Genomic DNA, 12,664 nt, shown 5'->3' with positions numbered 1-12,664 from the left:
GCAGCGTCCGGGCGAGACGGGGCGGTCGGAATTTCGGGTAAGAATGCGCCAAAGTCCGGTGCTGGCCTCAAACCGCGGCCTCCAGAGGCTCCCCACACCACCGCAAACCTGACACATCCCCTAGTTCCCAAGGGCGACCCCCACCTGTCATCCCTAAGGGTGTCCTGGACGCCAGCTACCCACCCCAGCCCCTCGTGTTAACGCTCTCATCCTGCCCTCCCGCCTTTCCCTAACCAACCCCGGAGACACGCAGGAGCTGTCCCGTAGATACCAGCCATCCCTGGGACTCAGAACAGCTCTTCATCTCCTTCTTCCCCAACCTGGGGCCTTCAGTTGATCACTTTTCTTCCCTGGTCGTAAGAAACCTTCCAAAAACGACACCTGTGTGTGTGTGTGTGTGTGTGTGTGTGTGTGTGTGTGTGTGTGTGTGTGTGTGTGTGTGTGTGTGTGTGTGTGTGTGTGTGTGTGTGTGTGTGTGTGTGTGTGTGTGTGTGTGTGTGTGTGTTTGCGCGCGAGTGCGTGCCGGTCCTGAGGCTTGAACTCAGGGCCTGGACGCTGTCCCTGAGTTTTTGTGATTAAGGCTGGTGTACTATTTTACTTGAGTCACAGCTCCTCTTGTTTTTTGGTAGTTAATTGAAGAGTCTCATGAACTTCTCTGCCAGGGCTAGCTTCGAACTTGGATCCTCAGATCTCAGTCTCCTGAGTAGCTAGGGTTATAGACCTGAGCCCCCGACGCCTGCGTATTTGTTTTTCATATCCAAAGTGGCCCTGTGCAGATGTCCTTGCCGCATTTCCAGCCTCTTTTTTTTTCTTAGACTTCCAGTTTTCATACTTACTGAGGCAATACTTTTCTAGTGTTGAGAAAGGAGTTGGGACCCTAGGGAAATACGTCGTTTAAAAAATGAAGTGGGGGGGCTGGGAAGGTGGCTCAGTGGTAGAGTGCTTGCCTTGCATGCATGAGGCCCTGGGTTCGATTCCTCAGCACCACATAAGCAGAAAAAGCCAGAAGTGGCGCTGTGGCTCAAGTGGTAGAGTGCTAGCCTTGAGCTGAAGAGCTGAGGGACAGCGCCCAGGCCCAAAGGTCAGGCCCCACGACTGGCAAAAAAAAAAAATGAAGTGGGGCCGGGCACCAATGGCTTACGCCATGTAATCCTAGCTACTCAGGAGGCTGAGATCTGAGGATCGCGGTTCAAAGCCAGCCTGGGCAGGAAAGTCCATGAAACTCTTATCTTCAATAAACCACCAGAAAACCGGAAGTGGCGTTGTAGCTCAAGTGGTAGAGTGTTCGCCTTGAGCTGGAGAGGTGAGGGACAATGCCCAGGCCCAGAGTTCAAGCCTCATGACCGACAGCCTCCCCCCCCCCCAAAAAAAAAAATGAAGTGGGAAGGGAGTTAACTTTTATTGAGCACTGGTTTGTGCCAGGCACTGCAGAAAATTACTTGATATTTGTATTAATCCTATTACTGTTATATTATGGTTCTGTGTATTGAACCTAGGGCCTTGGGCAGAAACTATAAAATGAGTCACATCTCCAACCCCTCTAGTCTCAGTTCACAATATAGCACCTATGTTGAACCAAGGACTGCTTCAAGAGCTTTAGAAATACTAACTCAACCTATCTATGGATACTGTTATCCTCATGGGAATGCATAATTAGCATATAGCAATCAATATATGCTAATTGAATGCATGCCAAATAATTAACATGCTTTATTAGCATAACCTAATTGTACAAAAGAGAGGCATTGTGGTATTTCCATATATGCATAAAATGTACTTCGATGAAATTTACTCCATTGTCTGTTTTGCCTTCTTTTCCCTTTTTATCCTTATTTTACCTGTGAGGAAACTGAAGTATAAAGAGGCTAAGTTACACAGATTCACCATCCCAGAAAGTAGCAACACTGCAGGGTATGGTGTTTTTTTTTTTTTTGCCAGTCCTGGGACTTGAACTCAGGTCCTTGGCACTGTCCCTGAGCATATCTGTGGTCAAGGCTAGTACTCTATCACTTGAGCCACAGTGCTACTTCTGGTTTTTTTCTGTTTATGTGGTACTAAGGAATCAAACCCAGGGCTTCGTGCATGCTAGGCAAGCACTCTACCACTAAGCCACATTCCCAGCTACTTGGAAGGTAAGAAGAGAGGATCACAGGTTCGAGGTCAACCTGGACTACAGAATGATATCCTGTTGAAAAAAAAAAAGGAAAGAAGGAAGGAAGGAGTAGAGCTGGAATTTGGATCCAGCTTTGTCTTTTCTAGAAGTACCCTGATTATTGTGGAGGAAATGGCTGAGCTTGAACCTGACTTTAAAATTGCATCTTCCAATCAATTTCTAGCAAAATCAAGATGGCTTCTGAGTGGGCAAGAATCTTATTGTTTTTAATAAATGTAACCTGTCATTCTTAGCACTTCTTATTGGTAAATACTTTAAGAAATTAAAGGCTGGGAATGTGGCTTAGTGGTAGTGTTTGCCTAGCATGCATGAAGCCCTGGCTTGATTCCTCAGTACCATATAAACAGGAAACACTGGAAGTGGCACTGTGGCTCAGGTGGTAGAGCACTAGCCTGAAGCACAGAGAGGCTCAGGGTCAGAGCCCAGGCCCTGAGTTCAAGCACCAGGGCTGACAAAAAGAAAGGAAGGAAGGAAGGAAGGAGAGATGGAGGGAAGAAGGGAGAAAGGGAGAGAAAGAAAGAAATAAAAGAAAGAAAGAAAGAGAAAGAAAAGAAAGCAAGCAAGCCCCACTTTACCACTTTCCCTCCCTTGATAGCCTATATTTTGCAAAAATTCAAAAGGTAGCTAAAATGAAAGGCAAAGAGTACATAAAAGCATCCTAATTTTTAGATCAAAGCTTTTAAAGTTCCTGGTGGTTGTAACCACAGGAAGGGTAGGGAATGACAGGGAATAACAACTTTGCTTCTCATGTTCTTCCAAATCAGAAGGGCAAAGCTTCATTCGGAGCTGGCACCTCCACTCTGTGTGTCTCACCCATTTTACCAATAGCTGGCATTGGAGGCCTTCAGAGGAAAGCTTCTCACAGGTGAATGTTGACCAAAAAAGGAAAGAGGGAGTTTGTGAAGAAAAACCTGTTATTTGGGAGAACAGAAGGAAGTCACAGGCAGCAGACAGAGTAGGAGAGCCTTCAGTGCCATATATAGTCTAGAAGAAAAGTCCAAGCTGTGAAGGGCTGGGAGGAAAACCGCTAATCCTTGACTCACCATCCCCTTTCATTCTTGCGTCAATCAACCATCAAATTGCATTTCCTGGGCTGGGAAGTTGGCTCAGTGGTAGAATGCTTGCCTTGCATGTATGAGGCCCTGGGTTCGATTCCTCAGCACCACATAAGTAGAAAAAAGCTGGAAGTGGCATTGTGGCTCAAGTGGTAGGGCGTTAGCTTTGAGCTGAAGAGCTGAGGGACAGCGCCCAGGCCCAGAGTTCAGCCCCCACAACTGACAAAAAATTTGCATTTCCTCCCACTTATAGGTCATCTACATTCCTTCACGCTTGCAATAGAAATACTAAACATTTCTCCCACCTATTGGAACACTCCCAGAGAGGGAGGTGTACGGTCCTTCAGAAATGAGACATGAATTCTTCTCTTTCTCTTCCCCACCTCCTAGTTGACCATCTCTCTTTTCTTTTTGAAACAGGATCCTCCTGCTTCAGCCTCCACATGTTGGTATTACAGGTGCACACCAACTCTGACCAGATTTTTCCCTAATTTACAGTGTATTTGTGTGGAGCAATCATACCGCTCATTCTCGCCCCCTGGTGGCCAATAAAGGGCATTGTCATGTCATCTAAGATTTGGTTTGAGCAGAGCCACTGGTGGCTGGCTCATGTAAACCCTAGCTACTCAGGAGGCTGAGATCTGAGGACACAGGTTTGAAGTCATCTGAGGCAGAAAAGTCTGTGAGACTCATATCTCCAATTAACTCTTAGAAAACCGGAAGCAGAGTTGTGGCTCAAAGTGGTAGAGTGCTAGCCTTGAACAAAATTGCTTAGGGGCAGGGCCCAGATACTGAGTTCAAACCCCACCAAAACCACCACCACCAAAACAAATACAAAAATCCCTCTTTTCAAAGTAAATAGATAGACCTTGAAGACATTCTTCAAGGTCATTTCTTCCTAACTCTCTTAGGAATCCCATAAAAACTTAGAAAATATGCCAACCATATCCTTAATGAGATAACATGGACCTGGGTGAAGAAAAGGGAAAGAAAGAATAAAAAATACAAATCAGAAATGATAGAACTGCTTCCAGTTTACAGCAAATCTGAGGAGATCCAAGCCCCTCCTAGGAGGTGGAAATTTAGAAGCTGTTGGCGATAAGGAAAATTATTTAGGACCAATTTATTTTTGTAGTCCTGGGGTTTGAACTCAAGACCTGGTCCTTACCAGGCTGACACTCCATGACTTAAGCAATGCATTCCCCCCCTCCCCCTTCTCCCGCCTCCTCCACCCCCTATCCCCTGTTCTGGGACCTGAACTCGGCCTGGGTGTTGTCCCTGAGCCTTTTTGTGCTCAAGGCTAGCACTCTACCATTTGAGCCATAGCTCCACTTCTGGATTTTCCTGAGTAGTTTATTGGAGATAAGAGTCTCATCTGCTTTTCTGCCAGGGCTGCCTTTGAACCTCAGTCCTCAGACCTTAGCTTCCTGAGTGGCTAAGATTACAGATGTGGGCCACTGTGCTGAGCACCCAGGCAACTTTGCTTTTGCTAGTTAATTGAAGATGGATTCTAGCAAACTTTTTCTGCTCTTGCTAGCTTTGAATGGCAATACTCCAGATCTCAGTCTCCTGAGTAGCTAGGATTACAGGCCTCTACTACTGACAGCAGTTGGTTGATGTTTTTAAAATGTTTGTTTAGTGCTCATAATAATACTTTTATTATTATAGATGAAGAAAATGCACATTGGAGGAACTTAAATTTGTTCATTTTCCCAGTCCATTAATCCAAGAAGCATACAAAGCCAAACATCAATGGCTCACAACTGTAATTCTAGCTGTTCAGGAGGCTGAGATCAGAGAATTGAGGTTCTAAGTCAGACAGGGAAGACAAATTGAAGAGATTCTTACCTCCAGTTAGCCGGTAATAAGTGGAGGTATGATTAACATGGTAGAGCCCAGCCTTCAAAGAGCCACACAAGAGCTCAAGGTTCTGAGCTCAAGCCTCAGTGTTAGCATACATGCATGCGCACACACACGTGCCACCCCCCCACCCCCACACACACACTAAGAAGCAAACATCACCTATATGGCCAGACACTGACCTCCTTGCTGAGAACGCACAGACCTGGACTATTCTGTCACATGAGCATCTACTGTGTGTAGTTAACCATAGTTCTAAGAACTTTGTGTTGTGTTACCTCAAATAAGGTGACTTGTTTACTTCTTGTAATTGCTATACCAGGTGGGGAAACCAAGGTGGAAGAAAGTTAATTAGAAACCGCCCCAAATTAGACAACTAGGAAGTGACAGAGCTGTGATTTCAATCCAGGCTGACTCTAGAATCAGTATTTTTAGCTATCTCACTGGATCTGCCTTTTTAACAAGTGACTTGAAGTCATCTCTGGATGGCTTGAGGAGCCCTTATACCGTGATATATGTGTATATCAGGATGCCTCTCCAACTCCCAGTGTTCACATATATTCTTGGGCCTTGACCTTTGGATCTATTGCCCCTCATCCTTTTATTCCTCATTACTATAAGTCTGCTTCTGATATTGACACCAGCCAAACTGTTAGGTAGGACAATGAGTAGGGACATTTTGCATCCCCCTACCCCTCCCTGCTCCCAGCCCCTGCCCCCAAGTTAACAGGGAATCGTTGCTGAGACTGAGTGAGAGAAGTTTGTTCTACCAAATAAAACCCATATCGGAACCCATATCAGCTATTTAGAGGTCTAGCTTCAACTGGGTTGAAGTTCTAATTGTTTTGAAAACCAGGAAATTAAGCCAGCTACTCAGGAGGCTGAGATCTGAGGATCACGATCCAAAGCAAGCCTGAGCAGGAAAGTCTGTGAGACTCTTATCTCCAATAAACCACTAGAAAACCAAAAGTGGCGCTGTGGCTCAAGCAGTAGAGTGCTTGCCTTGAGCTGAAGAGCACAGAGACAGCGCCCAAGCCCAGAGTTCAAGCCCCATGAGTGACAAAAAAGGAAGGAAGGAAGGAAGAAAACCAGGAAATTAAAGTGCTATTTGGAGCTGGGTGCCTGTGGTTCATGCTTGATTATAATCCTAGCTATGAAGAGGCTGAGATTTAAAGATCAGAATGTGAAACCAGCCCGAGCAGACCAATTAACCAGCAAAATGCTGAAAGTGGTAGTGGCTCAAGTGGTAGTGCTCCAGCCTTGGCTGAAAGAGCCAGAATGTGAGGCCAAAGCCCTAAGTTCAAGCCCCAATACTGGCACACACACACACACACACACACACACACACACACACACACACACACACACACTCTAATGCTGTTTGGGGACATGGGTGTGGCTGGAGGGGGTAGAGTGCTTGTGTAGCACATTGAAGGTCTGGGTTTAAACTCCAGCACCATAAAATAAATAAGCAAATAAATAAATAAAATGTTAATCGTGCTTTTTATTCAGCTCTGGGGGAAACTCAAAATCTGCTTGCAAAACAACACTAACAAAAACAAACCTGGGAGTTGGGTACTGAAGACATAACTCAGCACTAGAGCCTTAGCCTGGTAAGACACAGGAATTGACCCTCAGCCCTATAAAATAAAAAAAAATAAGCCACCTACTTGCAGACCAGAAATATACTGAAACAGAATTTATAAATTGAGATGACTATGAGGTCAAGAATGTACCATAAATGAGAACAGGCTGGTTAAAAAAGTTGCTGTGGTGCACTGGTGGCTCATACCTGTAATCCTAGCTACTCAGGAGGCTGAGATCTGAGGATCAAGGTTCAAAGTCAAACCGGGCAGAAAAGTCTGTGAGACTCTTATCTCTAATAAACAACCAGAAAACCAGAAGTGGCACTGTGAATCAAGTGGTAGAGCACTCGCTGTGAGTTGAAGAGCTGAGGGACAGAGCTCAGGCCCAGAGTTCAAGCCCCATGACTGACAAAAAACAAAACAAAAACCAGAAAGTGTTGATTCCGGGCTCTGGTGGAGCACACCTGTAATCCTAGCTACTGAGGAGGCTGAGATCTGAGGACTGGAGTTTGAAGCCAGCCTAAATAGGAAGTGGGTAAGACTCTTATCTCGCCAGGCACCCTTGGTTCACACCTGTAATCCTAGCTACTTAGGAGGCTAAGATCTGAGGATCATAGTTCAAAGCCAGCCCAAGCAGGAAAGTCTGTGAGATTCTTATCTCCAATAAACCACTAGAAAACCAGAAGTGGAGCTGTGGCTCAAGCGGTAGAGCACTCCCCTTGAGCTGAAGAGCTGAGGGACAGCACCCAAGCCCAGAGTTCAAGCCCCGTGACCGGAAAACAAACAAACTCTTATTTCCATTTGAACAGGGGAAAAAAAAAATCCCAAACAAACTGGAAGCAAAGTTGTAGCTGAAGTAATGAGTGTAAGCTTTGAGCAAAAAACCTCAGGGACAGCCCAGGCCTGAGTTCAAACCTCAGTATTGGGGGGGGGGGTGAGTAATATATCTCACTTGTAATCTTCGCTACTATGGAGTCAGAGATAGGGAGGATCAAAGTCCAAGGCCAATTTGGATAAACAAGATTAACAAGATTCCATCTCCATCAATAAAAGCTGGGGATGTGGTACTGCACACCTGTCATCTTACCTAGCAGGAAACACAAATAGGTGGATCAAAGTCCAAGTTAGTCCAGGTGTAAATGTAAAACCCTATGCAAAAACTAAAGTAACTGGGCAGCAGTGGCTCATGTTTGCAGTCCTAGTCGCTCAGGAGGTTGAGGTTTGAGGATCCAGATTCAAAGTCAGCCAAGGCAGGAAAGTTGGAGGCTCCAGTGATAGAACACTAGCCTAGAGCAATGAAACTCATGGACAGTGTCTAGACAGGTGTGCATGTGCATACGTGTGTGCGTACACACACAGCACACACACAAGTAAAAAGGTCTAGGGTGTGGTTCAAATCATAGTCATAGACCTAGCAAGGTGAAGTCCCCTGAGTTCAAACTCCAGTAAAAGCAGCAGGGAGGGTGGGAGGAGTCTCTTCTGGTTGCTACTGTAAGAGAAAGAATAGTACACATTTGCTGCTATGTCAGGGTGACCAAAGGGAATGTGAGGGGAAATGTTAAAGCTAGCACGAAGGAATGGAGGCCTACTTTTCTAAAAGAAATAAGAATCTGGGTTTTTACGAGTTTTCTAGTTAATGGCAACTACTTCTATTGAGCAACATTAGTGATAACAACTCAGTACTGTGGGCCAGCACTCATCATGCCAATCCTTGGCAGGCAACCTTTGAACAAAATATTCTCTTCCAGGAGCCTTTGGAGCTAAGCCAGCAGCATTCAGCCCTGGGGATTAAACACAAAGCAGAGTCTGGGGGAAAAGAAAACCAGAGAATAAATGACAGCCAAAGTTGGCAAGGGATATTGTCTACCATCATAGTATCATCCATGTAGTCAAGAATATAGGAGAGGGTAGGCTAGAAAACCATAGTTAGCCAGTTACCCATTCAGATAAGAGCAGACAGAATTTGACTTTTTGTGTGTATGCCAGTACTGGGGCTTGAACCAAGGGCCTGGAGCTCTCATGTGGTACCCTATAACTGGTACTCTACACTTCCAGTTTTGGCTTTGTGCTGATTAATTGGAAATAAGAGTCTCATAGGCTGCCCAGGCTGACTTTGAGCTGCTAGTAATGCCAGCTTGACCTTTTTTTTTTTTCCTTTTTGTGCCAGTGTTGGGGCTTGAACTCAGGACCTGGGCACTGTCCCTGAGCTTTTTCACTCAAGGCTTGTGCTCTACCACTTGAGTCACAGTTCCACTTCTGGCTTTTTGGTGGTTAATTGGAAATAATAGTCACAGACTTCCTGTCCAAGCTGTCTTTGAACCTTGAGCCTCAGATCTCAGTCTCCTGACTAGCTAGGATTACAGACATGAGCCACTGGTGCTTGGCCCTTTGACTTTTTGTTTGTTTTGAGATTGGGCCTTATTAGATAGCTTAGACTGGCCTTAACCATCCTCCTACCTCAGCCTCCCAAATGCTTATTTTCTTTTTGAGGAACATGAATATAAGCAGCCATGACTTGTTCTTACCATTTGCACAAGGACTCAGAAAAGGGCAAAGACAACCCACAACTCTAAAGGTAGAATTGTGTCAGTTTCTCCCCAAGTTAACATTAACCTTTATGTCAACGAGCCACTCCTCCAGGAGGGCTGGGTAAACAGGAAGCATCGTGGAGGGGTTGGGGTTTTCCTTTAACTGCAAGGAAACAGAATAGGCCAAGGTCAAGATTTCATGTTCCATAGTTTCTTGAACTTTGCCAGGGACATGCCTGGGGAATATTGATTCCCAGGGCCAAGGTTTTATCCATCCATTTCCCTGATCTTTCTTCTTCTGCTCTGTATCACCATAAAGAGACTTGGGTATAATCTGTGGCCAGTGTAATAATTCTGCTCTCTCCCCCCAGTGGTTGTTGATTGGGAGCATTCAATGAGGGTAGGTGTATGAAAATTCTTTGCAAGGAACTATCCTATGTAAGGGCTTATTATTAAATAATTCATAGTGAGAACCCAAACACTACCATCATATTATGTTTGGGAAAAGGACAGTTTGAAATGGAAGGGTGCAGTAATGTTAAAGACATGGTCATGAAGTATAGATGTGTAGCATTAACAAGTTTGGGTACCAAGAGGAGGTGATTCCCAAGAGATGGTGAAGCTCAGATGAGCCTGTTGCAGTTGCATGTTGCTGGAAGTTGTCCAAATTGTTGAAATCCTTCTGGGATTTCTGTAGCTGGGCACCGGTGGCTCACGTCTATAATCCTAGCTGCCCAAGAGGCTGAGATCTGAGGATTGCAGTTCAAAGCCAGCCCAGGTAGACCATGAGACCCTTATCTCCAATTAATCACAGAGAAAGCCAGAAGTTGTGCTGTAGGTCTAGTAGTAGAGTGCTAGCCTTGAGCCCAGGACCCCCCCCCCCCCTTCTCCTACCAAAAGCTGTATAATTTTTGTATTCATTTGCCCTATATTCTCTGGCTATTAAGGAAAGAATCCCAAAGAAGTAAAACACTAACATAAAACCTGTAAACATGGAATATGTGGGGGGCTGGAGACTCAAGCAGTAAGAGCAGTTGCTTAGCAAGCATGAAGTCCTAAGTTCAAACCCCAGTGTGTGTGTGTGTGTGTGTGTGTGTATGTTGGGGAGTATGTTTTCTAGTAAACAGATGGGGTATGAGCTAGGTGCTACTCAGGAAGCTGAGCTCTGAAGATCTTGTTTGAAGCCAACTCAGGCAGTCTGCTAGACTTATCTTCAATTAAATAGCAAAGCACTAGAAGTGCAGGTGTGGTACAATTTCTAAAGCGCTGGGTCTTGAATGGAAAAAGCCAAGTGAGAGCACAAGGCCCTGAGTTCAGGCTGTAGTGCTGACACACAGAAAGGAGGGATGGTTTGTTGCTGAGGCTGGCCCCCAAACTTCTGAATTTAAGCAATCCTCCTGTCTCAGTTTACCTAGTAGCTAGATCACAGGCTCATACCACCACACCATACCCAGCTTGAAAATATGTTTAAAGATACGTTGACATCTCAAAATTGGAAACAACTTAGATATCCATCAATAAGGCAATGATTAGTTTAATTGTTAAATTCAGGAATATTCTTGCTACAGAACTAACAACTAGGTACTTTCGAACTTTGACACTAACACTATAAAGGGATGTTTATCTGTAGACCAATGGGTCACCTCATATATATATATATATATATATAGGAACTGTGATACACACACACACACACACACACACACACACACATATGCTGTACTTTTATAAGTTGAGAGTGCTTTGTTGTTTTATAGCAACAAGGTTTATTGCAAGATGCCAGACTGGAGGGGTGACTCAAGTTGTAAATACTAGCTGTGTCCAAGAAAGCCAACAAGAGGCCCTGAGTTCAAGCTTCATTACTGGCTCAATAGCAACACCAAAAATTACGTTTGCTGGGTACCAGTGGCTCATACCTGTAACCCTAGTTACTAAGGAGGCTGAGGTCTGAGGATCATTGTTCAAAGCCAACCCAAGAAACTCTTACCTTCAATTAACCAGCAACAAGCCAGAGTGGACATATGGCTTAAGTGGTAAAGTGTCAGCCTTGAGCAAAAAATTTAAGCTTACCCCTGTAATTCTACGTAAGAGGCTGAGATTTGGGGATCATGATTTGAAGTCATCCTGGGCAGGAAAGTATCAGATTCTTTTTTTTTTGGGTCCGGTCGTGGGGCCTGAACTCTGGGCCTGGGTGCTGTCCCTCAGCTCTTCAGCTCAAGGCTAGCGCTCTACCACTTGAGCCACAGCGCCACTTCCGGCTTTTTCTTTTTGCTTATGTAGTGCTGAGGAATCGAACCCAGGGTCTCATGCATGCAAGGCAAGCGCTCTACCACTGAGCCACCTTCCTAGCCCAAGTATCAGATTCTTATCTCCAATTAACGATAAAAAAAAGCCAGAAGTAGAGCTGTGACTCAAGAGGTAGAGCATTATCCTTGAGCTAAAAAGCTCAGGGACAGTGCTCAAGCCCTAGTACTGGCACATACACACAAATACTACATTTAAAGTGATTTTTTATGTTGTAGAGGCCAGGCAAAATAGTCAAGGATTTAAAATGAAAATATGAGTTGAGCATTGGCAGCTCATGTCTATAATCTGAACCACTTAGGAGGTTGAGATCTGAGGATTGTGGTTCGAAGCCAGCCCTGGCAGAAAAATTTATCTACAATAAACTACTCAGAAAAATATGAAAGTGGCACTGTGGCTTGAGCACAAAGAGACTCAGGGATAACCCCCAGGCCCTGAGTTCAAGCCCCAGTTACCAGCAAATTAACTAACTAAATACATAAAGTAGATGCATGATTTATGTATATATGCAAACTTAGAAGGAAATAAATTCAACTAATTTCAAATAAAAAGGATGTTTATGATAGTAGGTGTGGAATAATCAGATGAAATTGGTTAAAATGATGTCAGAGTACTTATGCTTCCCTACTGTGAAGCAGAGACATTAAAGTCTATTTGACATTTGAGCTGGGTACCTGTGGTGTACCTGTAATCCCAGAACTCAGGAGCCTGAGGCCAGGAGGGGGTAGGGGGGTGGAGGTAGGGGGAAGGACAATATGAGAGCTTGAACTCAGGGCTTTTTGATCACAGTTGGTGCTCTGCCACTAGAGCCATGCCTCAGTCCATCATTGGCCTAGTTAATTGGAGATAGAGTCTCATAGACTTTTCTGCTCCAGCTAGCTTTGAACTGGGATTTTCCAAGTCTCAGCTACTGAGTAGCTAGGATTATAAGCATAAGCCACCAGTGTGTAGCTAATTTTTTTTAATATTTGAAAATTTGAGCAAATATCAAAGAAATCTAATGGGGCAAGGAAATAAATACTTTGCTGGACTTCCATATATATATATATATACACACACACACATATATATATATATATGGATTTGGTCTTGTTTTTAATTTGGAGTTGACAGTGAAGGAAATGTTATAGACTTTTCCATGGTTGGGATCTCTACACA

General features: G+C 44.5%; 1 protein-coding gene across 1 annotated transcript in view; it reads left to right on the top strand.

Annotated features, from left to right (window-relative positions):
* The window catches only part of Ttll6 (tubulin tyrosine ligase like 6), a 42,618-nt gene continuing 29,954 nt past the window's right edge, over positions 1-12,664 (top strand). Inside the window, exon 1 of the mRNA XM_042674072.1 lies at positions 1-37. The gene's annotated coding sequence lies outside the window, so the exon portion shown is untranslated. The remainder of the gene's footprint in view (positions 38-12,664) is intronic.

Source organism: Dipodomys spectabilis, unplaced genomic scaffold (genome assembly GCF_019054845.1).
Source record: "Dipodomys spectabilis isolate Male_0828 unplaced genomic scaffold, ASM1905484v1 ptg000018l, whole genome shotgun sequence".
NCBI classification, from domain to species: Eukaryota; Metazoa; Chordata; class Mammalia; order Rodentia; family Heteromyidae; genus Dipodomys; species Dipodomys spectabilis.
Note: the sequence above shows the minus strand (reverse complement) of the source record. Positions and strands in the feature narration are given on the sequence as shown.